Source organism: Chelonoidis abingdonii, chromosome 2 (assembly GCF_003597395.2).
Source record: "Chelonoidis abingdonii isolate Lonesome George chromosome 2, CheloAbing_2.0, whole genome shotgun sequence".
Lineage (NCBI taxonomy): Eukaryota > Metazoa > Chordata > Testudines > Testudinidae > Chelonoidis > Chelonoidis abingdonii.
In genome coordinates, this window is record NC_133770.1 from 111,099,545 (window position 1) to 111,126,611 (window position 27,067).

The following is a 27,067-nucleotide window of genomic DNA, read 5'->3' on the forward strand; positions in this document are numbered from 1 at the left end:
TGCGTTTCCTATGTGTGGGTTGTGGTGGTTATCTAACCCTAATCCGATATGGTAATACCAATTTTAGCTCTACTCCTCTCGTTGGGGAGGAGTACAGAAACTGATTTAAAGAACCCTTTATATCGATATAAAGAGCGTTGTAGTGTGGACAGGTACAGCGTTAAATCGATTTAACGCTGCTAAAATCAGTTTAAACGCGTAGTGTAGACCAGGCCTGAGACTGCCAGAAGCAGGAAACCTGTCAGTATGCTGTGGAGAGCTCAGAAAACAAGAGACTGTGTGGAGCTGAGACTAGTGGCAGAAACAGGAACAAGTTTGGCTCCTGCAGAGCCTAGTCACATAAAGCCTGAGTGAGAGTGGCCCTTGAGGAAGGGACAGCACCTCAGGAAGGAGGGGCATGTCTAGCTTAAGGCTTTTTGGAATAAAGGAGAGGAGAACAGGAACAGGACACAGCAGAGGCACTACTGGTCACAAAGGGTTAGGGTGTGCTCTGGTGTCAGTCAGTGTGCTACATGGAATTTGTGGGGTGGGAGGATTAGGATGGAAGTCTTTCAGACATGAATTAATTTCTCACTTTTTGTAAAGGGCGGTTTGCATGGGCCAGTTTGCCAAAAATATATTTCAAATTAGACTTATATTTATGCAGGCCTTCCAGATACTCACTTTGTCTGGGGGGATCTCAGAGTGTACCAAGTCTACCAAACCCTCTGTTGCCAGGAGACAAATGAAGAAACCGCCTGTGTTTTTTGCATGAGTGTACATTCATTCATGCGGCCTCATCTGAAGGAGAGTAGCAGCTTGCATCAAAAGATTAAATGAAGGTTTGTTGCTGTCTGAATTCTTACAACTGTTATCAATAGTTCCTTTTGAATATTCCATATGTTATCAACTTTCTGCTACAGTAAGTAATCTCAAGCACTCCTCAGTTGCCAAGACAATATGTGACAGTTCTTTAAACCTAGGGTTTGTTTAATTGTTTAAAATGACACTGTATAAGCATTATGTGTATCAACCACAACAATTTTACAGTTTTCCTCTTCTAACATGTTTCAGTCTGACAGCTTTACAAATTAACCACAGTTATATGTGAGGGTTGCAGTGAATTAACTTTATTTACAAAAGCAAGGAAATTCAGAGCTGAGGCTGCAACTCTGCCTCTCTGTTATTACACCACCCCGTTTTATCTAAGGATGATGCAGCATGGTTCAGGCTTTCAATCTACCTTTCTGAGACATGAACACAATGATTAATACAGAAAAGCGACCTAGATTAGAACAGGGGTGACCTAAACTCTATTCCCAACTCTGCTGCTGACCTGCTATAACCTTGGGTAAATCACTTCACGTCGGTGTGACTGTTTCCTCTCTCATCTCTTTAATCTATTCAGATTCTCTTTTGATGCCACTCGTCTGATTGTTCTAGACCAAAATCTTTTCCTGTTTTCAATATACTGGAAAAATGATTCGAGGCTAATACATGGATATTGAAAACAACTGTTCCTCTAATTAGTACACTGAGCATTTATCTTATTTTCTTGTTAATAGTGGCAAAATGACAAACTGGTTCATTACAACACAAACAGAAGACACTGGGATCTAGAAAATAAGACAAGATGATTCAATATGTATTGAGTAACAGCTGCCCTTAATGATTTTTAAAATAAAATATTCTGACTATATCATGTCATGTTAAGCATTTTTTGATGTTACTAATACTCTTCATTCCAAGATTGTGCGCCATAGATCTGTCTTCATTTTCCTTGTGAAGTAGACATTGTCCTTAATTAAGTTCTTAAAACAAAACCAGTGTAAACATCTGTAATGTTAGTGCATTGGCCCTAATCAAAGAAAGGAAAGGAATTTTGTGATTCTTCTTAGACTATTGTAACCTTCCTGGAATCTACGAGGGATCATTATTTTGAATCTTCTTTCAAAATTTCTAGGGCCTTTTGGATTGTGGTAAGGCAGGAAATCTTCTGTCTGTTTGGATTGTATTGTTGGCCAGGCCTGTAATATCTGCCTGGAAATTGATTAATTTTTTAGCATCCGACTAGGTAAAGGATTCTGTTTAATAAATGTGGTTATTAAAAGACACCAATTTATTTAATGGGAAAACAAAATACATATAATTTCCAGATTTATCTTGGACAACTCAACCTCCTAAAAGAAAATTACATACTAGGAAGAATGAATCTTCTTTTTCTTTAGAAAGAGTATGTCTAAAGGCTGCCAAGTTATGTTCTTTGTGTGAACAAGTTCCTTCTCTGATTTTGGTGACAAGGTGAGATTAGACTGTGCAGCACCAAAAACTGATCTGCTTATGTGACCTGCATAGTGGAGAGCAGCCCAGATGTCCAGATTTGTGGGAGGCCCTTATCATAAGCCTCTTCCCAAATCTGGACCTTAGCGTCCAAAAATCTGGGTGCCTAGCATGAACCCCTCTAAGCTCAATTTACCAGCTTAGATCTGATCTCTCTGCCACCATCCAAAATTTCAGTTTTGCGCCGCTCGGTTCTCCAAAACTTCCTGGAGGACACCAAGTCTCAGACACCTGCGCCTAAACAGAATGGGTGGGAAATACCATTCTTCCTCTCATCTCTCTCACCGCAGACTTTCACTCTCTGGAGCTAACGTGGGAGTATTGAATGCATCTTCTTACATACAATACCTAAAGATCATATCTCTCTATTCACAAGAGACAAACCCATAATATAAGGAAACAGAAAGAAATGTCTATCTCTTCACTCCTTAGTTTTTTCCCACCTGGAGATCTAAGGAGAGTTAACACAGGAGCGTAGTGTTTCCTTCCCCCTCATCTTTCCTTTCTCCGTAACCAGAAGAAACTGAAACAGGTTTTAAAAAGAAAGCTTTATCATAAAAAAGAAAGAAATAGTAAGACATAAACATATCCTGTATACAGGATGATCAATACAGGGCTATTGCTTATAAGAAAAATGATGAAATAAACTCTGAGTCAAAAAGATTATCAATTTGAAATTTCCAAGCAGTTCACACATTGTAAATAAACCAAAACAACATGAAAGCCTATATTGTTTTTCTACCTGTACTTACAAGTTGGAAACAGAAGATTAGAAGAAGAAAGAAGCTTCTCATAGCTGAGATACAAACAAAAGACTCAGAGTCCAAAAATTCCCTCCCTGACTTTGAAAAATCCAGTTTCCTGATTGGTCCTCTGGTCAGGTGCTTGGTTCCCTTTGTTAACCCTTTACAGGTAAAAGAAACATTAACCCTTAGCTATCTATTTATGACAGCCCTGGATTACAGTAAACTCCCAGTCAGGAGGGAGAGAGACCAGGGTATCTGCCCAAGAGAGGTGATGACTGAGGAGCTGCGGGCCTAAAGTGGATGCCCTCAAGGAAACACTGATTGGCAATACAAGTGCAGTTGCCCTGAACTGTGACAAGAGGTAATGGCCAGGTTTTAACAGTAATCTTTAGCTTTCCTTGAATGCAAGGTGTGACACATGGCTAGAAAATACATAACCCTCAAAAGACATGTGGAGAGAGAATGTTTGTGTTTTTCTGTATTTACATATGTATGAGTAGGGTCTACAATGTAATCAACAGTCCCTGTCTATGCTGTATTCTGGTAGTTCAGAGATCAAAAGAACATCCTAGCATCTATATGAATTTTAAACATGGGATATCTTGGTATTCATCTCTCTTTGAAATGTACTGTGAATGGTGGAGAAACAACCAAATGGCCTTATGTTAATTCATATAGGTAAGTACCAGTGATAGACCTTCTTCAAAGTCATGCCACTCACCTTTTGAACTCCCAACTTGTCAAAAGACATAAAATTCTATAAAAAGTTCCTTGGGTCCTGATTCTGTCATCTCAGCTCTTAGGCTTCATCAGGGGAAGTTTGAGTTGCAAAACTGAGGCCCCAGTTATGCTGGTATGCCCTGAATATCATATTTGGACATTGGACTATTTCTGAAAGAACTCTTTGCAACTACAAATCTCACCATCTCTGCTATGAATCTGCACCTCAATGAATTGCACTAATTTCTGTAGGTATTTTGATCTTTTAAGCATACTCTCTCACTTTTGTTTTTTTATACATTTTAGTTTATTTAATAAGATTTAGCTCTAGCGTGTATTTGGGTAAGATCTGGAAAAGTCAGTAACCTGGAAGGTAATGTGTCCAGTCTTCTGGGATTGCTAGAACATTTTCTTTTATATGATGAAATAAGATTTATAGACATTTTCATCAGATTTGAGGTGGGTATCTGGCTGGAGGCCTGAGTCTGGATCACTTTAAGGAGACTGTGTTGTTTGGATTTTTGAGTAACCAGTGAGGTAATAAAGAAGCTACTTTATGTTGCCTTGATAAATAAGTATTGGAATATCCACCAACTTTATAGGAATTATCTGCCTCATTCTTTGCAGTTCACCCTAATTGAGTGACCACAGCTGGCTCCTCATTAGGACCTCAGTCACACAAGAATTACTTGGTCTCCCACCACTGCTGATACTAGACTCCACTGAGACGTAGAGGAAAGGAACCATGGCCCCACCTCCTCTGCATATGCCAGTAGAGTTGGTCCAAGAGACGGAGTAGTGCTAGCTTCCTACTCTCCAGTGGTAGCATGGTGACCATCTTCTCTTGGTGCTTCTGGCAGCACTGTATCAGATCCTCAGCAGGTGTAAACTGGCACACTAAATGAGGATCTGGCTCATTATTTGCATGTGAAGCATGTTGAGCCTGATTTATCAGTGTATTGCTCTAGCTTTACCTTGGTAAAACTCAACTGACTTCAGTTCAATTACATGACCAAACAGTCCCCGTGTCTCCAAGCATGCCAAGTGGGACAGGCACCTCCATTGCACCAGTGCCCTCTAGCTGTGACTTAATTCCACAGTTTAGACTCAGGTATTTAACAAAAAGGAAAAATTGCCTGGTGTTTATTTACATATATTTAAACTCAAGTAGAGCAGACTTTTTTATACAAATCATTATCCTCAAAACTTGAATTCCCAAATGATCTTTTATTCTTCTAGCAATATAGATTGTAGCTGGTGTCCCAATGGATACAATGAAGTCCTGAGCCCAAGCCAGGCCAGTAGCTAAGGACCACCACCTATAGTTCTAAACCTACGCAGTAGATACTGACTCTAAGCAGGTCCTATGCTTGGCTAAGTTTATAGGATCCCTCCTTCCTGGAGAGAAGACGGATACAGAGGTAGCTGACAATGCGGAATCATCCAAACAGTTTCTCTGTTTCCCACTATGTGCCCTCAGGAAAGAATATAGACGGGCCTTCAGAGAAAGTGGCGCTAATTTCACTCCTCATCCTAACAGGGGTACCAGTGAAGGGACTGCGGATTCCCCAAGAGAAAGCAGTGGAATCAAGGTTCAGGGGAGGGGGAAATCTAACCTTCCCCAGAAATCCACTTTATGACAAAGATCACATATGTCTCCTCCCAGAACTAATGCTGAGAACAGGACTTCCGTTTCTTAAAGGAATCATTTTCATAGACCACAAATAAGTGGGTCAGGAAAATAGTAAGCCATGTATACTCCCTTGAGCTGCAGTCATCTAGCTCCAACACCCCCATAAAACACAATCTGATCAAAAACAAAATAATTCATCTTTTGGGTATGTGAGTGACGGAGAGTGTTCCTCAGAAGAAAAGGTGTTATTCCATCTTTTTCCTTATACAGAGCGCACATTATACGGAAGCATATCAGAGCCATTCTTGACCTCAAAAGGCTGAACAAATGGATAAAGAAAATGATGGTTTGGATGGAGACCCTGGTCTCTATGGTGTCATCACTGCCCTGGGGGCTATTCTTGATTTCAATAGATCTAGTGAATGCATATCACCATATCCTCATCAAATTGTGCTACTGCAGATTTCTGAGACTTGCCTGTGGTAGAAAACATTATCTATACATAATATTTCTTTTTGGTCTGTTCTCAGCCCCACGGATTTTACAAAGATGTTGGTGATCATAATAGTCGAACTCACCTGTAACTCTTCCTAGACAATATTCTGATCAGAGCTCCATCCCAGCCCATCGCACACAGGGCCCCACCTCATATACTGAATCTATTCCAGGTGAGTGGCTTCATTGTCAACGTCGAGAGTTTATTCTGGTTCAATCCACCAAAGTAACGCACCAGAGGGTTGCAATAGACACCTTGATAGCAAAGATTTACCCTTCATTAAAAAGGCTTCAGTGAATCCAGGAGTTTAGTTTCTTCCTCCAGAGCACCAGGAGGCCTTCCGTTTCACTATGCCTCCTACTGCTAGGACTCCTGGTGTCATGCACAGAGTGACTCAATGGGCACAATCCTATATCAGAAGTCTTCAAACCTTCATTCTAAAATGTGGGACCGCTCTCCAGAACATATGAAAGATCAAGTATGGACTCCAACATGGGTATTTAACTTATTACATTGGTGGTAAGTTCACAGGAATGTTGACAAAGGCATGCTGATCTGCCTTCCAGATCCTCTAGTCCTCAGAACCAGTGCTGTCCTGGAGGGCTGGGGAGCTCAGTTGGAAACCCAAACAACCCAGTGCCTCTGGAGCCATGAGGAAAAGACTCACTGTGTAAGTATCCTAGAGCTGAAAGTGGTGAGGCTAGCTCTGTGCAGATTCCAGCCCACCCTAAAAGGGAACCAAGTTCTGGTTCAGTCAGATAATATGACGATGGTTACATATTTAAATAGCCCAGAGAAAGCAAGGAGTCTGGCACTACATGCAGAAACAATGGAAAGAACGATGTGGGCAGAATATTTCCTCCTTTTCCTTGGATATTCCACATCAGAGTGGACTTGAACCAAAATTAGGCTGACTCAGCAGGCACAAGGTCAACAACTCCAAATGGTGCCTGAATTAGGAAGTTTTTGATCTGTCGTTCAGGTATTTGGCCTGTCTTCAACTGACCTATTTACAAACTGTACAAATGGAAAGAAGCTAAAATTCTTCACAGGCGGACTCCAGATCCATGGGAACAGATGCCTTCTTGCATATTTGGCTGCAGAGTTTACTTCATTCATTTCAACCACCGAGGAAGATGGTCTAGATAATTAAATGAGGATAGGCAATGCTAATCTTGATAACTTCTCATTAGCTAAGAAGCCCTTGGTTCTCAGACCTGATAGAACTGAAATTGGAGCCCCGATTCCAGCATCTTTGGAGACTGGACATCCTCTCTTCAAGTTATTATCTTCATCCGGATCCAAAATGGCTTCAACTAACAGCCTGGATACTGAAAGGCTAGCTCTTGAAGGTCCAAGTCTGTTATCCAGAATCGTTGAGGAATTGCTTTCATCGAGGAGAGCAGTGAAACTAAAACCACACATCTCCACCTGGTCCAGATTCAATAACTGGTGCCCAGAGCACAATGGAAATCCTAGAAGTCCCAAAATATGGACTTCCTCCCAGAAGACATAGACAGAGACCTTCAGACAAGTACCATTGAACATCAAGTGTTCAGTCTTAGCAGTGCACTGTTGGCAGGATCTTTGGGCTCTCTGTCAGACAGTCCACAGATAGCCAAATCCCTTCGAACAGTCCAATTATATAAATTGGAGATCAGGCCACTCTTCTCAAAGTAAGATTTACCACTAGTTTTGAGGGCTGTAACAAGCCCTCCCTTCAAGTCTTCAACTTCAGTGACAGCTTTTATTTATGCATTTAAGACTTGTTTCTTGGTAACTATCAAGTCTGCTAGGTGAAAGTCAAAGCTGACAGCCTTGTCTATATAGGAAACTTATTGTGTATTCCACCAGGACAAACTTGTTCTGAGGACACCAGCATCTTTTGTTCCTGAGATAAATTCATTCTTCAGCACATCCCAAGAGGTTGTATTTCCCGCATACTGTTCAAAATGAAAATATTCAGCTGAAAAGGCATGACACATCTTAGATGTCAAAAGTGTGTTGATAATCTATCTCAAGTGGACAGAATCCACAAGAAGCCTGGCCTCTTTATTTGTGTCCTTCAACCTAAAATGCTAGGGACTCACTTTCAAAGTCCTTCATTGCTAGATAGAGTAGACTATGTATTGTGGAAGACTACACATCATCAAACATTTCTGTCCCAGAAGGAATCAAGGTGCTCTCCATGACAAGTTTAGCAACCTCATAGGTGGAACAATCAAGTGTATCCAATCTGGAAAATTGAGAAGTGGCCACAAGGTGGACTTTCTGTCTTCTGCATATGACACCTTTTGGAAGAAAAGTGCTGCACAATTTTGAGCAAGCTCGCAAAAAAGGGGGGACTTCTTTCCTACCAAACTTTTATTTCATAACCCTCCCTATTTCTGTTGACTGCTTGCTACTTCCCAGACATCCAAAACTGTGGGAGACATTGAGCTGCAGAATGGAAAATGTCTTACAGATTGTTTCCTTTCTGCTGGCAGCATGTCCCACAATTCTAGCCATCCTGAGCTCATAAGCCAAGGATCAGATATTATGTACAATAGTTACCAAGGGTACACAGTGAATTTGTTATCTCTGGAATATTTGTTAATTATGTTGTTATACAAATTTTATAACTTGGGAATTACTCATCTGGCAGCAAGTGGGTGCAGCGGAGGTGTGGCCAGACTGTGACATGCCAAAACACTGATCTCTTTCCATACGTTGTAGAGAGAGGAGAGGAGCCCAGATCTCCAGAATTGTTGGAGATGCTGCTAGTGAAAAGGAAATTTATCAGTAAGAAATACTCCATTCCAGGCTGAACAGTTTCCTGTCTCCATTTTTAATAGTCCCAGAAAGCTAGACAGAATATAGGGGCCAGTGTCTGAGTTTTGCTTTCTCTTCAAAGGCTATGAACAATGTAATCGTCTCTTGTCTGATTGCCTTCTTTGGGTTGTGGGGCACTGCCACCCAGCTATCCTAGTCCCTGAAGCCAATGTCTGAGACATCTAAGACCCCCAAGTACTTGTATATACTTCAGAGTTCTACCTAGGTTGTGGGCATTCTGTCTTCTAGTTTAACCCTTTTGGGGATAGTGTGGCAGAAAGAAAGAAACACAGACTTAGTGAAGGAGTTTCTTAACCACAGGAATTCTACTCCTCCAGCACAAGAGTGAGATTTTTGAAAGTAAGTAGGCTTAGAAGGATTAGATATTTAAGGCAAAGATCGGTAAACTTCAACTTCACCATACACACAGAAACTGACGAAAAGGTATTTCCATTTATGATAATATAAATTTACAGCTGGGCAAAGTAAGGAAAATGCTGCTTTAAAACTTAGTAGAGTTTGATTTAAGGATATTTACCTTGTACATTTTGGCATGTGAAGACATTTTGTGTTCTAATGGTTATAGGACTTATTTTTTAAATCTCAATGTCTTTGCCATGAAATCCCCGCCATAAAATTATTTCAACACCATTTGACCCCCATAATTCGCTACAACTGTGAAAATGTAGAAACATTAAAATCTAAAAGAATACTTAAAAAATAACCATCAATATTATCTGCAAAAATTATAAAAAAATTAAAGCAGAAGTTTTCTGAATCTAAAATTAAGAAGTACTGAGACACAGTCTCTTCTAATCTGATCTGACTGTGTGTGAGACCAAGTGTGTCAAAATTTTGGAATGGGCAGAGTCTCTCCTGCCCTTTCTTTCTCCTCTCTTCCAAGTCAATCTTACTTGTTGTCACTCCCTGTTCACAGACCAGGCCCCCCCTCTAAAGTAGGGTGTCTCCTCTGTACCATGTGCTCAACTGAGAAGCATCAGCACCCTCCCACTTATCATGCTTGCCCCACCTATGGGCCCTTGTGTAGACAATAAATAGTTCCATGGGTATGGGCCAGTACTTGACATACAATCAAAATTGATGACCCTAGCTTGCAGTCTATGTGGCTTCTCAATGACAGTCTTTCAATGAGATGGGAAGCACCTTTCCTGGGCAGGACAGCTGTCTGTAATGCAAGACGACAGATTGTTTTCAGCCAAGTTTAGACATAGAGTCATGGACTCTAGGACTGAAGGGACCTCGAGAGGTCATCGAGTCCAGTCCCCTGCCCTCATGGCAGGACCAAATACTGTCTAGACCATCCCTGATAGACATTTATCCAACCTACTCTTAAATATCTCCAGAGATGGAGATTCCACAACCTCCCTAGGCAATTTATTCCAGTGTTTAACTACCCTGACAGTTAGGAACTTTTTCCTAATGTCCAACCTAAATCTCCCTTGTTCAACTCACAATCCAAAATGGAGTTCATAGTTTGATACAGACATATCTGTCACACTACATCCATGCAAGGCCCTTGCCCTGAGGTCTGGCATGCACATTTTCTCACTCCTACTAATACTGGTAATAATAGCCTCTGGTATTTTTTTAAATAAGTTTGAGTGTAGCTTAAAATTACATTAATCCATAGGGGTGTGGATGTCCGTGTGTTTGTGTGCGCATATATATATGGTAGATTATTGGTTTCCCTCTTGTATTTGTAGAGACCTAGTAGTCCCTTGTGTAATTATGATATGTTATTTTTCTATAATTAGGTCTATTTTTCTCTTAAAAACAACAACAACAAAAAGGTGAGCAGAGTTCTATTTTTCTCTTCTCCCTTTTCAATGGCTTTTTCTTTTCTTTGTTTTTTAAATTAGAGGTTTGTCACAATCTGATACAGTATAATTTTAAGTCTTCTCTCCATTTTTTTAAATCCACTACATAAATTAATAAATATGTGTATCTAAAATATAAATGCTTTTTATGCCATTTACACAGAACAATCATAATTGTAGCAGTAACTCGTTAACTCCCTCAATATGGCATTGAACTAGATATTCAGTACTCAGGGTTTCTTTTCCTGGCCAAAATTCTTATTTTATGGTAATATTAAAAAGAGAAACTCATTGAAAGTGCTTATAACGAGACACTATTACAGTTTGGTTTCCAGACCTCACTGAGACCACATTAACTCCCTCAGATCTGTTACCATCGCAATGGAGCTGTGCAATAAGACACTGGCAGTAAATACTTAGGGACTCTTTAATACATGCATCATTGACTTAAAAGACAGTAATTGTACCTCTGGAGTCATTATGATCTATCCCCATAAATTCACGCTTAGGGACACTAATACATGCACTATTGAAACAATAGGATATAATTGCTCTGTTTCTTTCTTTATTAGACTAGTGATACAATAAAGTGAAGGTGCCATTTGGTCTTTAGTCAATGATTACTTAGTGGACTGTTTAACACATTTAGTGCTGAAACTGCTCTTGCGTTAAAGGGATTTTGTTAAGACTTTAACTGTCTTCTCTTAAGTTACTCTAAGGCCACGTCTGCACTCCAAAATTATGTTGATCCAACCTATGTCAGCATACAGCCACTGCACTTATTAAATCACTTGTGCTTGTGCACACTTGGCTGTTTGTATCGGCACTGTGCATCTTCCCTTGGAGCGCTTGTATCAATTATATTGTTAATGTGAGGATTGTGGGATGGCTCCTGAAAGCCAGTAACAGTTGCTGCAAGCAACACAGTGTCTACACTGACACTGTGTTGAACTATTTACATTGACCATGACTCTATTGTTGTTGGTGAGGTGCTGTTACTAAATCAGTACTTATGTTGGCGGGAGCCAAATTTAAGTGAAGACACTTCCACAGCTAGATCAATGGAAGGCATCTTACGTCGACCTAAACATGTAGTGGTCTAAAGTAGAAACTTAAGTCGACTTAACTACATTGCTCAGGGGTGTGAAAAATCCACTCTCCAAGCAGTATAGTTAAGGATAGAATCATCCAATGGTTATGATTATTATTACAGTCAATGAGGGATGTCTTTTGGCTCACTTCATACTTCAGCCCCTTTTACTGCAACAGTGACTAGAGTGTGTGGTTAAAACTTTTTAATCAGGAAAAGTGGAGTTTTGTTTTATGTTTTGTTTTACTTCTGCCAAACTCCAGAATGGCTGAAGGTGTTTGGTAAACTTGCCAAAAGATTCATATTTGAGCAGAGACCAAACAAGAAAAATTGGAAGGGAAATTTTCAAATGAAAGCAGAAAGTCTGAATCCTGCCTTTACACTGGTTTTACGCATATGCAGTTCCAAACCCTTACAATTAGTCTTGATTTACACTGATGTCCAAGCAAATTCAGGTTTATGATGTTATATTGGAAAGCATTATACAACTTAGTAATAGTATTTACTGCCAAGGAAATGCCATATTATAATCTAACCTTTGGATGGTGAAGTTACTCACTTCTGGAGGATATTATACCCATGGTTTGTATCTTATTGTATATTGCTCTGCAGTAACTAGCTTGTGAAGGGATAGTAAGGGACAAAATGGGGGACGATGAAATGGTGACTATCGAAAAAGAAACATGGAGAGAGCCCAATATATCTATTTTTAAAATGATTTCTTTATTATTTTAGTATAAAACCAAACAAAAATAAAGGCTTTTTTAGTGTTGATCTTGCTTTCATTTAGGTCAATGGCAACATTTTTAGGGTGAAATGTGACCTATTGAAGCAAATGGTACTTTTGCCATTTACTTCAGTGGGGCCAGAATTTTACCCCTCGTGAATGACCCTTCTGTAGCAGCAGAATTGAGACCTCAGTAAAGAACCAAGACAGCATATTGTGTCTTTTAGTCTTCACATAGTAATCAACAACATATCAAGTAGAAACATGGGCACAGTTGTATTCCAAATGTTTATTAACAACATAAAATCACACAAGGGTTTGCTGTATATATACTTCTTTGACTGGTTTCTGGTAGCCTCCAAAACTTAGAACATGGTGAGCACCACAAGAGGTCAAATAAGCTATTTAAAGTGCACTGTTCCTGCATACTATAAAGCAGATAATATTAAACACACAAACCTATATAACATATGACTGTGTGAACTCATTCAGATTAAGTGAGCAGCACCTGAACCAAACATCTGTCTGAGGTTAAGAATAACCCATTAAATGTGTAATTTCTTTCTCCATGCATTTGGCCGGATGCAGAAGGCTATGGTCAGTGTTGTGGGTTTGTCCATCGTTGGGCCACTGTGAAGCACAAAAGCCTAATCTAGGTTGTAATAAATTACCTTCTAACAGTAAGACACTGCCTAATGGCTTTCTCTTCCAAGGTTTGCAGTTCATAACAACTCCCAGGCTGGACCCCAGAAGATGACATTGGAGATGCATTAGATGAGGAAGAAAAGATTTCATATTCAGTGCAGCAAGGGTGTGACAGTCTGTATTTTATGTTCACCCCTATTTACAAGGCTATGATCCATTTTGCAGAAAGTATGCCTTTGTAAGGTATCATTTGAAAACTCACAATTTTCTGATCATTATTATCCTGGTAAAATGTGTGTGGCAAAGTTGTATGTAAACTTATAAGTTTATACTGTATAACATTACTGAAACATGTTCCCAGTTTAGAAAAGCAGGCACCAACCAGTTCTCAGAGACAAAAGGCAAACTGACAGCTCAGCCAGGTGCCAACAAAATCAAATGGCCAGTCATCTGGTTCAATTGCCATTCTTTGGCGGGAAGAAGAGTCTGAATGAGAAATTTCCATATGGGCAAAGAAACAGCTGGAGGTTCTCATCCTACAGAGGTGCTGTCTGCCGAACCTCAGCTGGAGATGATTTTCAAATGAAAAAGAGAACATTATGAAAGAGGAAGCGATGTCCCAAAATATTCCTCCCTTTCTCTCTTCTCACAGCATCAACAACATCTGAAGGAACACTGAACTAAGGGAGGAGTCCTGGCTGAAAGAATTCTGGCCAGCAAGAATTGGATTGAAGTTTTGGGAAACATAAGTTGAGATAATAAAGTTTGTGCATATCATTTTCTACTGAGGACCTAGCAGACTTTCTATGAGCTTATATTGTCCAGAAGGAGAGATCTGGGCAGTACAAGATGCACATTTCTGGGGACAGGTCTGGGACTAGGAATTTGCTGGTGTTCAGGAGTGGCTGGCTGCAACACTTATATGATTCAGCTGGGAATAACTTACATGCTAGAGGCTGTGTGAGAGCAGACCAGGTATGGTTTATCTCCCATCAAAGCAGTGTAAGAGCACCCCCAGATTGGAGAAATGAGGGTTCACAGCTGTTCAACTGTCCAGATTGTACCCTGGGGTAACTTCAGAAAGGGAACCTCCAAAGAGTAGCACATCTCTATTGCACTATTTCGTGCTTGCCGGCTTTGAAATACAGAAGTCACCTGAGATTGAAGACTAGTAATCGGGATAAAGATCTCTCATATCCAGAGCACTGAGGGTGTGGTCACCAGGTAATAATTGTTGAGATCCTTTGTCCCTGTCCTACCTCCCCTGATGCACCTGTTCTAGAATTAATATAACTTTAGAGTGGTTGTAACTCTGGTAGGTTTGCAGGTTTTCTGCAAGAGGTGAGCCATAAAGGAGGATTACAAAAAGTGAAAAGAAGGAATGGGGAGAGAGAGAGCTGATTTATATGAATTCCAGACTTATAGTGCTTTACATTAAGCCCTGGTTATTGTAGCATGTTTAATTGTGTGCAAATCTTCCCTTTTTTGTTAGTTTAATTGTGGTTTAAGGAGAAACATTTATTGACATCGCTCTGATAATTCCATTGAGAACATAACAAGTCATCTGTGTATAGAAACATATGAGAAGAATGTCCATTAAGGGCCAGATTGTGGCAGACTCCAGGGCAGACTTGAAAGGGGAAAGGAGGAGACAGAAGAAGCCTTTTCTCTTCTGATTTCCATGTGCAGGAAACAGACAAGCTAAAGTCCCTACACTCTCCTGATCAGAAGTTGCACCTCACTGCTGCCCTTTAGGCATCCAAAGTGGGAGTAGAGATAGGGCAAAAATGCAAGCTGAGGAGGGGCTCACAAGGTGCGACCTCCTAAAGGATGGAGCAGCATGCACATTCTACCTGCACTTTGAGGAACTTGAGCAGTCATTTAGGTCCAATGTGTCCTGTTGGCTCCTCCTGGTGATGTACATCTCCACACCACTCTCTCAATGCCAGATGGTGACTTAATAGCAAAATCTTGCCACAAATTTTTGCCAGTTTCTTTGAGTCGAAAGTGACCTTAGTGGAAATCCATTATCCACAGACCACTGGCATGCGGGAAGATCCTTTGTAGCTATTGTGATTTGTTGGATCAGTGCATATGAATACAGGTTTTTATCTATAGTTCACTAATGCAGTAGACATAATGGTTCCTTTAGTGATGTAATTATCTCTGCTTGCACAGAAAGGGCCAAATTTGACATCACATTTTGTTAATTGAAGTTTAAGGATAAGCTAAACAAGTAGTATTTTTAAACTGTTTCAGAACCCTTTGAGTCAGAGAGTACAATCAAACACAGTAGTCTGTATGAAATATGAGACAAATATTACAGCATTAATTCACATACCACTGTCCAAGGGCTATGTCTGAAGAGCAGCTGCATGGTTTCTCTTCCACTTCTTCATGGTGCATATGACATGCCAGAGAAAGCAGTATAGTTTATTGCATTGTTTTGAAGCCTCGCTCTTTGTTACTGTAAACCCAACAGCACAGAGATTGCACAATCTAATGTGTTGGTGGCGGGGTGTGATATATCTGAAAGTTGTAAAAAACATTGTCCAGAATGATCCATCATAGTAAAAAATTGGATCTTCCATGACAAGCACACCTGTGATTCAGATAAAATTAATCAGAAACAGAACAATATCCTCTGGAAACTCAGGATAGAGATTAATTAGGGGATCCAGTCTGTGGGGCCAGATCCCCAGCTAATCTAAATATTTGTAGCTCCAGTGAAGTCTCTGGAAATACATTGTTTTTATACATACCAAGCACTTCACACCAACAAAAGCTCTTCAAATTAACATCCCCTCAATTAAATTTTGTACCTAATTTTCAACCCTCCATCATATATTCATACTGATATGAATGTATGTATGTGCATGTGTATATGTGTATACACACACACACACAGAGTACCTAGGACAGAGATTGGATTGACTTTCTCTACTCTACTTCTTATAGATATCCACAGATAACGGGAAGCTCCACTTCATCTCCACAATAGCAGAATTTTTCCCTAAGTGAAACCATAATCCATGGCTTTCCTCATACAGAAAGAGTCCATTCCAATTGCTTTATACTGATGTTACTACACAGCAGAACTTCCATTAATATCAAGGGGAATTGCATGGGTGGATGAAGGGTTGTGTATCATTCTTACAATCCTGCTGAGGCTTTTCCTGAAAAGTGGTTGCTGTGTGTATACAACAGTCTCTCTTATTAGTAGAAAAGCATTGGTCTTTAGAATGTTTTTATTTATTTATTTATTTATTTAATATCTGCACTTATCTAACTCATCTACAGTATGAAACAGTAGCCTTCAATGGGCTTTAATGGAGTACTGCATGGGCACAGTTAATTGCAGGATTGGGACCTAAATCTCTAATGTCTGACCCAATTTTACTTTTAAAACCAAACAAAAAAAAATAAAATAAATAATTTTAAGATTTATAGAGTCTGTGGTTTATCTGCCAGGAATCACACTAAATCTAATTATATTTTTGATTGAAAACAATGAGATGGTATGATGGGTTATCCTCAACTCTGCCATGCCACCTGATGTACTGGGGTACCATTGAGCCCACCTGTCCCACCAGTACGGTCTCCCTTACACTGTCCCGCTGAGCCAGGCCCTCATGTGCACATCCTTTCTGGAGTGTAAACCCAAAATTGTATTGTCTTGCGTTGCACAGAGAACTGTACAGTATAAGCTAATTGAAATTCACCTCCCCCCTTAGCGTGTAGGAAAATATGCACAGATTTTTGCTCCCCCAGTTATGAATTCCACAAACTGATTTTAGAGAAAACAAAACCAAGTTTATTAACTAAAAAAGACAGATTTTAAGTGATTATAAGGGATAACAAACAGATTAAAGCAGATTACCCAGCAAATAAAAGCCACAATATAAGCTTAAAACACTAAAGAAACTGGTTACAAACAGTAATTTCTCACCCTAAATGTTGCTTTAGGCATTTCTTTCACAGGCCGGACACCTTTTCCAGCCTGGGCTCAGCTCTTCCCCCCCTTCCCCCGCACACACACTTGTCCTTGTTTCTTAGATGTTTCCTGCAGTCAACCTGGGCGAGGATTCAGTGATTAAGTCATTTCCCTGTCTTACATGAGTTTTATATATGGCAGGAGCCTTTTGTTTTCCAGTGTGGTTCCCCCCCATCACACACAGAGACATACTGGAAAAATATTCTATAAATGAATCCCATAAGAGGTGACTTAATCAATGACCCTGCAGTGTCAATGCAGCCATGAGTCAATGGTTGTTTGTAGCATCCCAGGAAAGTGGGAAATGCAGAACTTCAAAGTCCTATTGTTCTCCCTAATGTCCAATCCAGATTGATTGCATTCTGCGTGGTGGGTGTTCCCCAGGTGTTAACCCACTTGTAATTGTTACATAGTGAATATTCCTAACTTCAGATACAGAAATGATACATGCATACAAATAGGATAATCGTATTCAGCAAATCATAACCTTTCCAATGATATCTCACAAGACCCATCGTGTATAAAACACATTTTAGTTATGCCATATTAATATCATAACAATATATCTATGAAGAATATGGAGTGTATCATCACAGATGGCTTCCAAATTATCACTAAAGTTATGATAATTAATTTCTGGGATTTTAAAAATAATAAGCCTTCCTGCCACCCTCATTATGTTGAGTTCCTTGAAGGTAGAACCTAAGGAGAAAAAAATCTGTTCCTTAAATGAGACACATAGTAATGTAGTTGCTATAATCTAGTTTTAACTTACTAATTAGATTTTTAAAGGCTTCAGTATAATGTAATACTTTTCATACTTAAGTAGGTGATATTTCCCAGAAAATCAAGCATCTTCGTAAATAATAAATGCATTATTACAGCTGTGAGACAACAAAAGTACCATAGCTGCCTACAAGAGCAAAATAATGAGATTTAAGTGTCACACCAAGGTTATTTAGATATTATTGATTAATAATGCTCCGTGCTTTCGTACATAAATATGCCCTTTTCAGCAATTTTTAAAGGTACTGAACATATTTTTAAGGCATTGTGCATCAGAAAGCCAAATGAACTTCAGTTGTTTATATTTTACTTTTTGTGAACTGATTTTTGCACAGGGAAGTACAAGCTTAATAATACGGTGTCCAATTCTGCAGTTCCTAAACAGGCAAAAGTATCATTGAAGTCAATGGAAATTTTGCCTACATAAAAAGACCAGGTTAAGGTCAAACAGCACTGTCCAAGTAAATATAATAATCATAACCTCAAAGGTTTACAAAAGAACCTCCCAGTCATTTTGCCATCATTTATACTTAGTTATAGGCAGGTCTGAAGGGAAGGAGAGAAAAATGCATATTGATTGTCAAATGATATTAACGCTGTATGTAAAATAAAATATATACAAAATAAAGAATAGTCTGACAGTTTTAGTAAAACGGAACATCAGTGACCCAAAAAGAATCTGTAAAATAATTTTTAATTGTGTAAAGAAAGAGATGTAAGAAAATCCAATGCATTGGGGAAATGTCTCAGATTACAGTAATTTCCAGAGTTTCCATATAAAGATATTAACACTACAGCTTGCATCTCACAAATGTCTGTTACAGCTGTCTCCCTATTCCATTTTGTTTCTTACAGCTCTCCCCATACTCCATTTTGTTTTTGTTCTCCTCCTATGGCTGGCCCTCCCTGGCTGTTAAGTTGTTTACCAGGGCCACTGCCCCTCTCAAAGGGAGGGCCCCTTAAGTTGTTTACCAAGAGCCATTGCCCTTCTCAAAGGGATGGCCACTTGTGCTGCGTGCTAAGTGGGACCACTGCCCTGTTCAAAGGGTTGGTCCTGTTATCACTTTGTTAAACGTGGGCTTGGTGTAGGGTAGGCAATGTTCAGAGCTGCAAGACCTAATGTGTTTTTGTATCCTGGGCATGAGTCATAGGCCTCATGTGCTTTTGAGTCCTGAGGTGTGAACTCACACCTATTGTTCAGGACTCTGCCCAGGCACGTCTCTGTGCTCACCTGCAGTTTTTCCCTGTGTCTCCTCCCCTGTAACAGAGGGAGCCTATCAGGATTACTGGCGGGAAACTGCCTGAGTTTGCCTTTAAAAACAGGCATTTTTTAAACAAACATCGGAAAAATTCCTACATTGCTGCCTGGTCTGATCAGCCAGGGGTTCTGGGGGGTCCTTTCTCAGCACTCGTTTTATTTTTGAGCGTACCCCCGTTTTTTAAAAAAAAAACCCCACAAAGAACGAATTGCTGCCTGAGAGATCTCCTGATTATCGAGACCGTACTGAGCCCTCCTTGCTTCTTCTGATGTTGCTGCCTTGGGGACTGGTAAGAATCCCTCTGTGAAACTTTCTATACTTTTATTTTATTACTTTAGCTGCTGGCTCTGTTTCCCCAGCACACAGACTCAAGCTAAACCTTGGTCTGTGTCTTAAAACCTCTCTTAAACTCCACGGCGCTTTGCCACTAAAAATAAGTTTGTGCCGCCGCTAAACTCTGCTCCTGTGGGCTTTGCTTTGGGGCTCACTGCTTTCAGCCGTATCCACTGCTGCAGCCACCATCCCTTGGCTTCCTTGGGGGCTGCCTTGGGAGCTGTATCCTGGGCACATACCACTCTGCCCTCTGTGACTTCCCCATAGCATAAGGTGCACCATAGGTTTTGCTTTTTAGTTTAATAAGTTATAGTTTACTAAGATTGTAGCACTTGTAAGTTTCACCTGCCTTGCTATAGTTTGCTGTTTTGTTGCTCTGTATAGTTGCTTGTTATAGTTTTGCTTAGAATTGTGATATTTGTTGTTTTGCCTAGTTGTTGGTTAAGATAGATAAGGTTTTTGCTGCTTCTCCCTCTGTATAACTTTGTCTGTTTTTCCCCAGCTCCAATCCCCCCCCGTGTGCTTCTCCGTGTCTCTCTGTTACAACTCCTTGCTGCCACCGAACTTCCCAAACCCCTTGCTGTTTCTCCCCCTGTATAACTTTATCTGTTTTTCCCCTGCTCATATCTCCCCCCCCGTGTGCTTAAAACCTCTCTCTAGCCCGTTTTCCTTACCTTGCAGGGCTTCAAAGCCTCTCGCTGCTTCCAGCCGCACTCTCCTCTCATCAGTTGCCACTAATCATTCACTCCCCCCCCCCCCCTGTTCCTTAACCCAGCTTTTAGGTACACTCTTGCTATCACAGCCTCACAAATTAAGTCAGTAATTTTCTACATTGCATAATTTCACTTATCACCCATATTGCTGATATACTTTGTATTTACATTAATACCATTGTGTTACATTGTATATAAGGCCACCAACCACTTAATACATTCTATCTAAGATTGTTAACCATTTTATATAGAAGCTACCATTTTATTTTGCATTTCTTTTTGGTACGTTTTGCATTTCACACTGTATCTATAATTGTTCCTATATAAAGTTAAGTTGCTTATTGACTGTACTGTATCCCATTGTGCTGAACCCCACTTACTGTACCCCACTGTTAGAACTCCCTACACTGTTCAATAAGAACCCCCCCATCATTGTCTATTGTAAACACCCTATACACCCCATCCCATCGTATTTCATTGTTAAATTCCCACCACTTCCTTTTTCCTTTAATAAAGAAATTAATTGGCACCCCACCTGTGTGGTAATGGCTCCCCAAGATCCCATATACCTGCGGGCAGGGACAACAAACTGGATGGGTTTTTTCCCACGCAGACAGTATATTTAATAGCAACTTTAATCTGTTTATCTAAAGTGGGCTCACTGAATCTTTTGCTGGTATGAAGAAACATGGAAACAACTTTCACTTTTTAAAAAAAATCATGTATGTAATGTCCTTTCCATGCTTAGAAGACATGGGTCTGATTTTCCTCTGTCGTCCAATTTATGTAGCCACTTACGTCTATGCTAAGTGAGTTCACTCTCACTTGTAACATTTTACACCTACTTTCTAGTTACATAACACAGGTGGAAATGACTACAGGAGGTGCAAGTCTATAGAGAATGAGGCCTTACGGGCAGGTCCTCAGCTGTTATAATTCTATTGAAATTAGTAGATGTATGCTGATTTATACCATCTCAGGGGCTGGCCCTCTATTTTCATGCTAGACTTCTAGGGCTAGATCTCCAGCTGGCATAAAATGGTGTAGTTCCATAGAAGTCAATGGAGCTCTGCCAACTTATGCCAGCTAAGGAATTGGCTTCTGAATTAGGGGTAGCTGAGTGACCCTGGAGAGGGTTGTCCGTGGATCTAGATGCTAATGAAGACACTAATTTTGTAAAGTTTCTAGTGATTTTGTGGGCCTCAGTTTTTGGGTGCCCAAAATTCAGTACTTTTTAAAAATTCAGAGTCCTTGTTTGGGTACTTCAAGTTGGATACTGACCTACTTTTGAAAATGTGGCCATAAAGGTTTTGCAGAACTGATGGTAATGGGATAAAGTCCGGGGAACCGGATTTTTCAGGGCCTTGCATTACAGACATTGCATTTACTTTTATTGTCCGGTATACCTGGGTTCATGCTAAAATTTGGGTGTGGTTCCTCAGGCGAAATTATATCTAGTTCTGAGACATTTAGACTCTTTTTCAGATTATTCATTCACCCAGCACAAATCTAAAAGTATTGATAATTGTTCCCTCTTCACCTCCTGCTTTCATCTAGTTTATTGGTATTCCTCTTACACAGAGATTAGATCATTCGCTGCATGTGAATTTGAAATGTTAAGCATCAGCGTCTTCAAATATGCATTAAGGATCAAGCCCTGTTTTTCAAGAAGACCCACAATGGGGTGATTCTGTATCGAAATATAATTCTCAATTAGATTCTGCAAAACTTCATTCTTTTTAGTAGACCTGCTGGAGAGCCTTGTGTAAGCATTATTTCTCTTTTCTGGGTCGTAAGATTCAGTAATTTCATTTATTTCTCATTCACATTCATTCTCCCTTCTAACTGATTATATTTATTTGAGGTACCAGTTTGTCAAATTTGCACTCAAAAACATTCAGCCTCTTGTGTACTCTGTCCAGTTGCCAGATGATTAAAAGCATGAGAGACAGCATAGTATCCTCACAACTTATAGTACTCATTATATTCATTTACTTCATGCTGGGCTCAGTGCAGATGAGGACAGTTGTGAGAAACAAGCCAAGTTCAATATACTCCTGTATTTCTTGAAATCACACAGCATTTGATTGAAAACAACTTGCCCCTAATGTGAAGTATAATGCAGTGTGTTTCAATCCAGAGCACATTTTTGTTTTTGCTTGGTTTTTGGTTGTTTAAACCAGCTTCTGGATCTCTGAAAACAGGATATGTGGAAATGGAGCTTGTAATGGAAATACACAGACCTTTAACCTACTGTCTCATTCACATGCTGTATGCCATTTTATGAAACTGCAGGAATTTAAACTTAAAAAAATGTACCAGATGTCTGAGTCAAAGTGTTTTTAAAATGATATAATAATTAGGAATGAGTGACCAATTGCAATGAATAATTTATCCTGTCATTTTGTTTCTCTTGTGGAATATTCACAATCAAATTGCAATTTCCTTGGAATTATTCCATCAGTTCAGAATTCATTTAGATAAACTGGAATGTGACTATCAAGTTTTTGGTCTGTGAACTTTCATGCTGGTAAATCTGCATTGCTGGAAGGGTCTTAGTGAGCACATCCAAAAAGGGTCTACAGCAAGGCTGAAGAGAATTCAGTTAAAAAAATTGCATGAATATTCTTGGCAATTTTTTCATGGCATTCCCTCCACCTCTAACAGTATATGTTTAATGGTAAAACGATGTTATTATCCAATGGATGGGCTCTTCATCTATGCAAAGCTACATCAAGCAGGACTGGAGCATGTCCAAATGCTGAGCCCGCTACTGATAAAGATGAAAGATGGATACTTTATCAGGAGCTGGGGGTGGGCCTCATGGTGAGTCTGGTACAGGAGAGTCCACACATGTATTCCCAGTTTCATGTTTAGAATTTGAATGTTTTTTGCATTAACTAGACAAATTGGAGGATGGGGCCTAGACAAATTACAGCAGTGGACCAAAAGAAACCTGATGAGGTTCAACAAGGACAAGTGCAGAGTCCTGCACTTAGGATGGAAGAATCTCATTCACTGTTACAGACTAGGGACTGAAAGGCTAGGAAGCAGTTCTGCAGAAAAGGACCGAGGGTTCACAGTGGATGAGAAGCTGGACATGAATTAACAGTGTGCCCTTGTTGCCAAGAAGGCTAATGTCATTTTGGGCTGTATAAGTAGGGGCATTTCCAGCAGATCGAAGGATGTGATCATTCCCCTCTATTTGACATTGGTGAGGCCTCATCTGGAGTACTGTGTCCAGTTCTGGGCCGCACACTACAAGGATGGGGAAAAAATGGAAAGCGTCCAGTGGAGGACAACAAAAATGATTAGGTTGCTGGAGCACATAACTTATGAGGAGAGGCTGAAGGAACTGGGATTGTTTAGTCTGCAGAAGAGATGAATGAGGGGGGATTTGATAGCTGCTTTCAACTACCTGCAAGGGGGTTCCAAAAAGAATGGATCTAGATTGTTCTCAGTGGTATCTGATGACAGAACAAGGAGTAATGTTCTCAAGTTGCAGTGGGGGAGGTTTCGGTTGGATATTAGGAAAAACTTCTTTGCTTGGAGAGTGGTGAAGCACTGGAATGGGTTACCTAGGGAGGTGGTGGAATCTCCTTCCTTAGAAGTTGTTAAGGTCTGGCTTGACAAAGCCCTGGCTGGGATGATTTAGTTGGGAATTGGTCCTGCTTTGAGCAGGAGTTTGGACTAGAGGACTTCCTGAGGTCCCTTCCAACCCTGATATTCTATGATTCTATGATTCTGTTATTCTAGATGCAAAGAAACCGTCTAACAAGGTACTTGTGCCACCAATTTTTAAGCAAACCTTTCCATTGAAAACGGTAATAACATCTGCTAAAAAATTATTGAATGATATGGGCTATTGACTTCAAAAATTTGACCTCCTCTTGTATAAACTAATTTGCTAAATTTAAAATGTGACCACACTGGGCAAAAAGGGATTCAGGACCTCCTCTAGGCTCAGCCAGCTCCTCCCTGCCACCTCTGCAAGAGATGCATAGACTGGCGAAGGTGTTAAAAGGGAGAAGGGCAGCTCACTTGGAGGCAGACCAGGGAAGAGAGCAGTCCGGCACCTTGCAGCTATTGAGAAAAGGGCTATGGGAAGGCAGGATGCCTCCCTTCAACAACTGCCAAGAGATTTTGGCCTGAGGGAAGGGAGGACCTGCTTCAAGTACACCCTGAGAGGGAGAGAGTTCCTTCTCTCTCTTATATTAACTCAGTTTGTTTGTGTTCATTCCTCTTGTGTTGTTTATGGATTATACGAGAGGAGAGAGACTGGGAACTGACCTGATCAGAGGGCCAAGTCACAGCAGTAGGCAGCTGCTTCCTCAAGAAAAAGAGACATCTGTCATGCAAAGCACAGTCAAGGAGAGGTGCCCAGTGGTGTGATGACCCCCTTCACACCTCCTTGACATAGACTGTGAACCTTGGGCAATTGTGGGGTGATAGACGTAGCCCAAGGAGGCATCTTTAAGATGTTTCTGGGTGTTAGACCTTTAATAGCCCTTACAGGGTCCTGGGCCAGAGCCTGGTGGAGTGGGAGATCTTGGGCTCCCCTACCAACCTTCCCTTCCCCCCTCATGTTAAAGGGCCTAAGACCTGGACACTAGGCAATGCTCCCCATGAGTGTAAACTAGGCTTTAACTGATCACCGTATTTGGGGTCAGGAAGGAATTTTCCTCCAGGGAAGATTGGCAGAGGCCCTGGAAGTTTTTCGTCTTCCTCTGCAGCGTGGGGCATGGGTCACTTGCTGGAGGATTCTCTGCACCTTGAAGTTTTAAACCATGATTTGAGGACTTCAATAACTCAGACATAGGTTAGGAGTTTGTTGTGGGTGAGATTCTGTGGCCTGCATTGTGCAGGAGGTCAGACTAGATGATCGTAATGGTCCCTTCTGACCTTAAAGTCTGTGAGTCTATGACACCACCTCTCACAAAGTGCAAAACTTAGTTTTCATGTGAGATTTCTTTTTTAACTTTCCAAAATTGGACAGAGGAATTTTGTGAAAAACAAATTCATCGTTACTTATAACTATGCAGACACACACTGTCTATGTGTTAGGGCACTGAACTGAGAGACCTGGCTTCTGTTACTAGCACTGCCTCTGACCTGCTATGTGAGCAAGTCACTTGCCACTCTGTGCCTCTGTTTCTACTACTATCCATTGTCAATCTGGCTAGTTAGATTGTAAACTCTCAGACTCAGCAATTGTTTGTTACTATATATTTATATAGTGCCTAGCACAATGACCATCTCATCTCAGTCAGGTTCTCTAGTTATTACGTTATACAAATAATAACTGAACTAGATTGGCCTAAACCAAAACCGAAGGAGCTCAGTCTTAAAGGGAGCTTGAAAGGCAAACCTGGATGAGCAGCCCAACACTGACGATTGAGCCAACCTTTGCATTGAACTATGCTGAACTCTTGAGACTAAACAGTCAGTTGAACTGTTACTTATATTAATTAATGATTTTTGGAAGTTAAATAAAAATGCCACTTTATTTCTCTGCTAATTAATCCATACCCAAGAGAGATGATCTGCCTTAATTTCTTTCCAGAAGACAATGTTTATTTTTATTTTTTGGCCATACATTTAGCAAACAACCCTCCTACTTTTGTGTCTGTCATAGGGCACGTTTGCAAAAATGATAATGCATCTCTACAAATTATTTGGCAGCTGTGGTAGAATATAATAAGTACATTAAATTGAGAAACCACTTGCCAAGTTTTCCCTATCCTAAATTACACTATAATAAGAGGAGTAACAGTTCTTAAAGCAGGGCTTTTGCTCACAAACAATCATATACCGTAAGAGTGGTAGCGGGTCTTAACTGCACACTGACCAATTATTGTCTTTAGTTTTGCTTCACAACAGGAAGTCGCTGTTATTGGACAGATGCACCCACGCTAAGGTGTACTGAATCTCAGCAAATTGATTTGTGAAGAAATAAAGCACCTGAACCACAACGGGATTTTAAGGCATTTCTGAGGACATGCTAGAGCAGACAACAGTGACGTTTGTCAGCAATAGAATAAGAGGGTGTTGCTACTGGAGATGGAGAATATATATTTGTAATGACACTTTTTCTGACATCTGTGAAGCTTCTGCACTGTCACGTGTCTAAAGGAATACAATGCTAATTAACTATCTGGTTTTCAAAAGAGAGAAAGCAGTGTAACAGAACCAACAACAGATTAAAAGACTAACACAGAAATTCAAAGCAAAGTTTAGCATAGCATATTTGAGCTCTGCAAACATGTGCTTAACTTGGCACACATAAATAGTCCCACTGAAATCATGCCTAAGTGTTGTTAGAATTGGAGGCCTACATTATAAAATCTCATCTCTACTGAATACTTTGATAACAGTTTCAGCTTTCCAACAATTCTGAGGTCTGTTGTTGTTACTTACTGTTGCTTATTTTTACTGGTTTGGTATTTTGTGTGGATTGGTAGCAGTTGCAGGCTGCACTCTGGATTTGGGTGTTGTAACTGCACTCATTCTCTGCCCCAAAGAGTTCCATTTCTAGATATTTTTGTCTTGGGGCTGGCAGGCTCCTTACCTGGCTCTGCATGGCTTGCCCTACTGTTCCTAGGTGCTCACTAGGTTCCCAGCCAATGAGAACTGTGGAGCCAGAACTTGGGGTGGGGCGGGGGCAGTGCACAGAGCCACCTGCTGCAACTCTGCTTAGAAGCAGCAGGAATGACAGATCACCGCTTGTGGGGAGCTGCCCAAGGTGAGTGCCCCCTGAATCCAGCACTCTGAAACCTTTCCTGTGCCTCACCCCAGCTCCATACCCCCTCCTGCACCCAAATTTCCTCCCTCTTATTTTATTTTATAAAGATAAGAGTTTACTTGCAAAATTTAGACTGGATCTAAGTTTACCCCTTAAAGGTCAAGCATTTTTGGATATAGGTTTTGGGTTCGGGCCCATCTTTGTAATGCATAGTC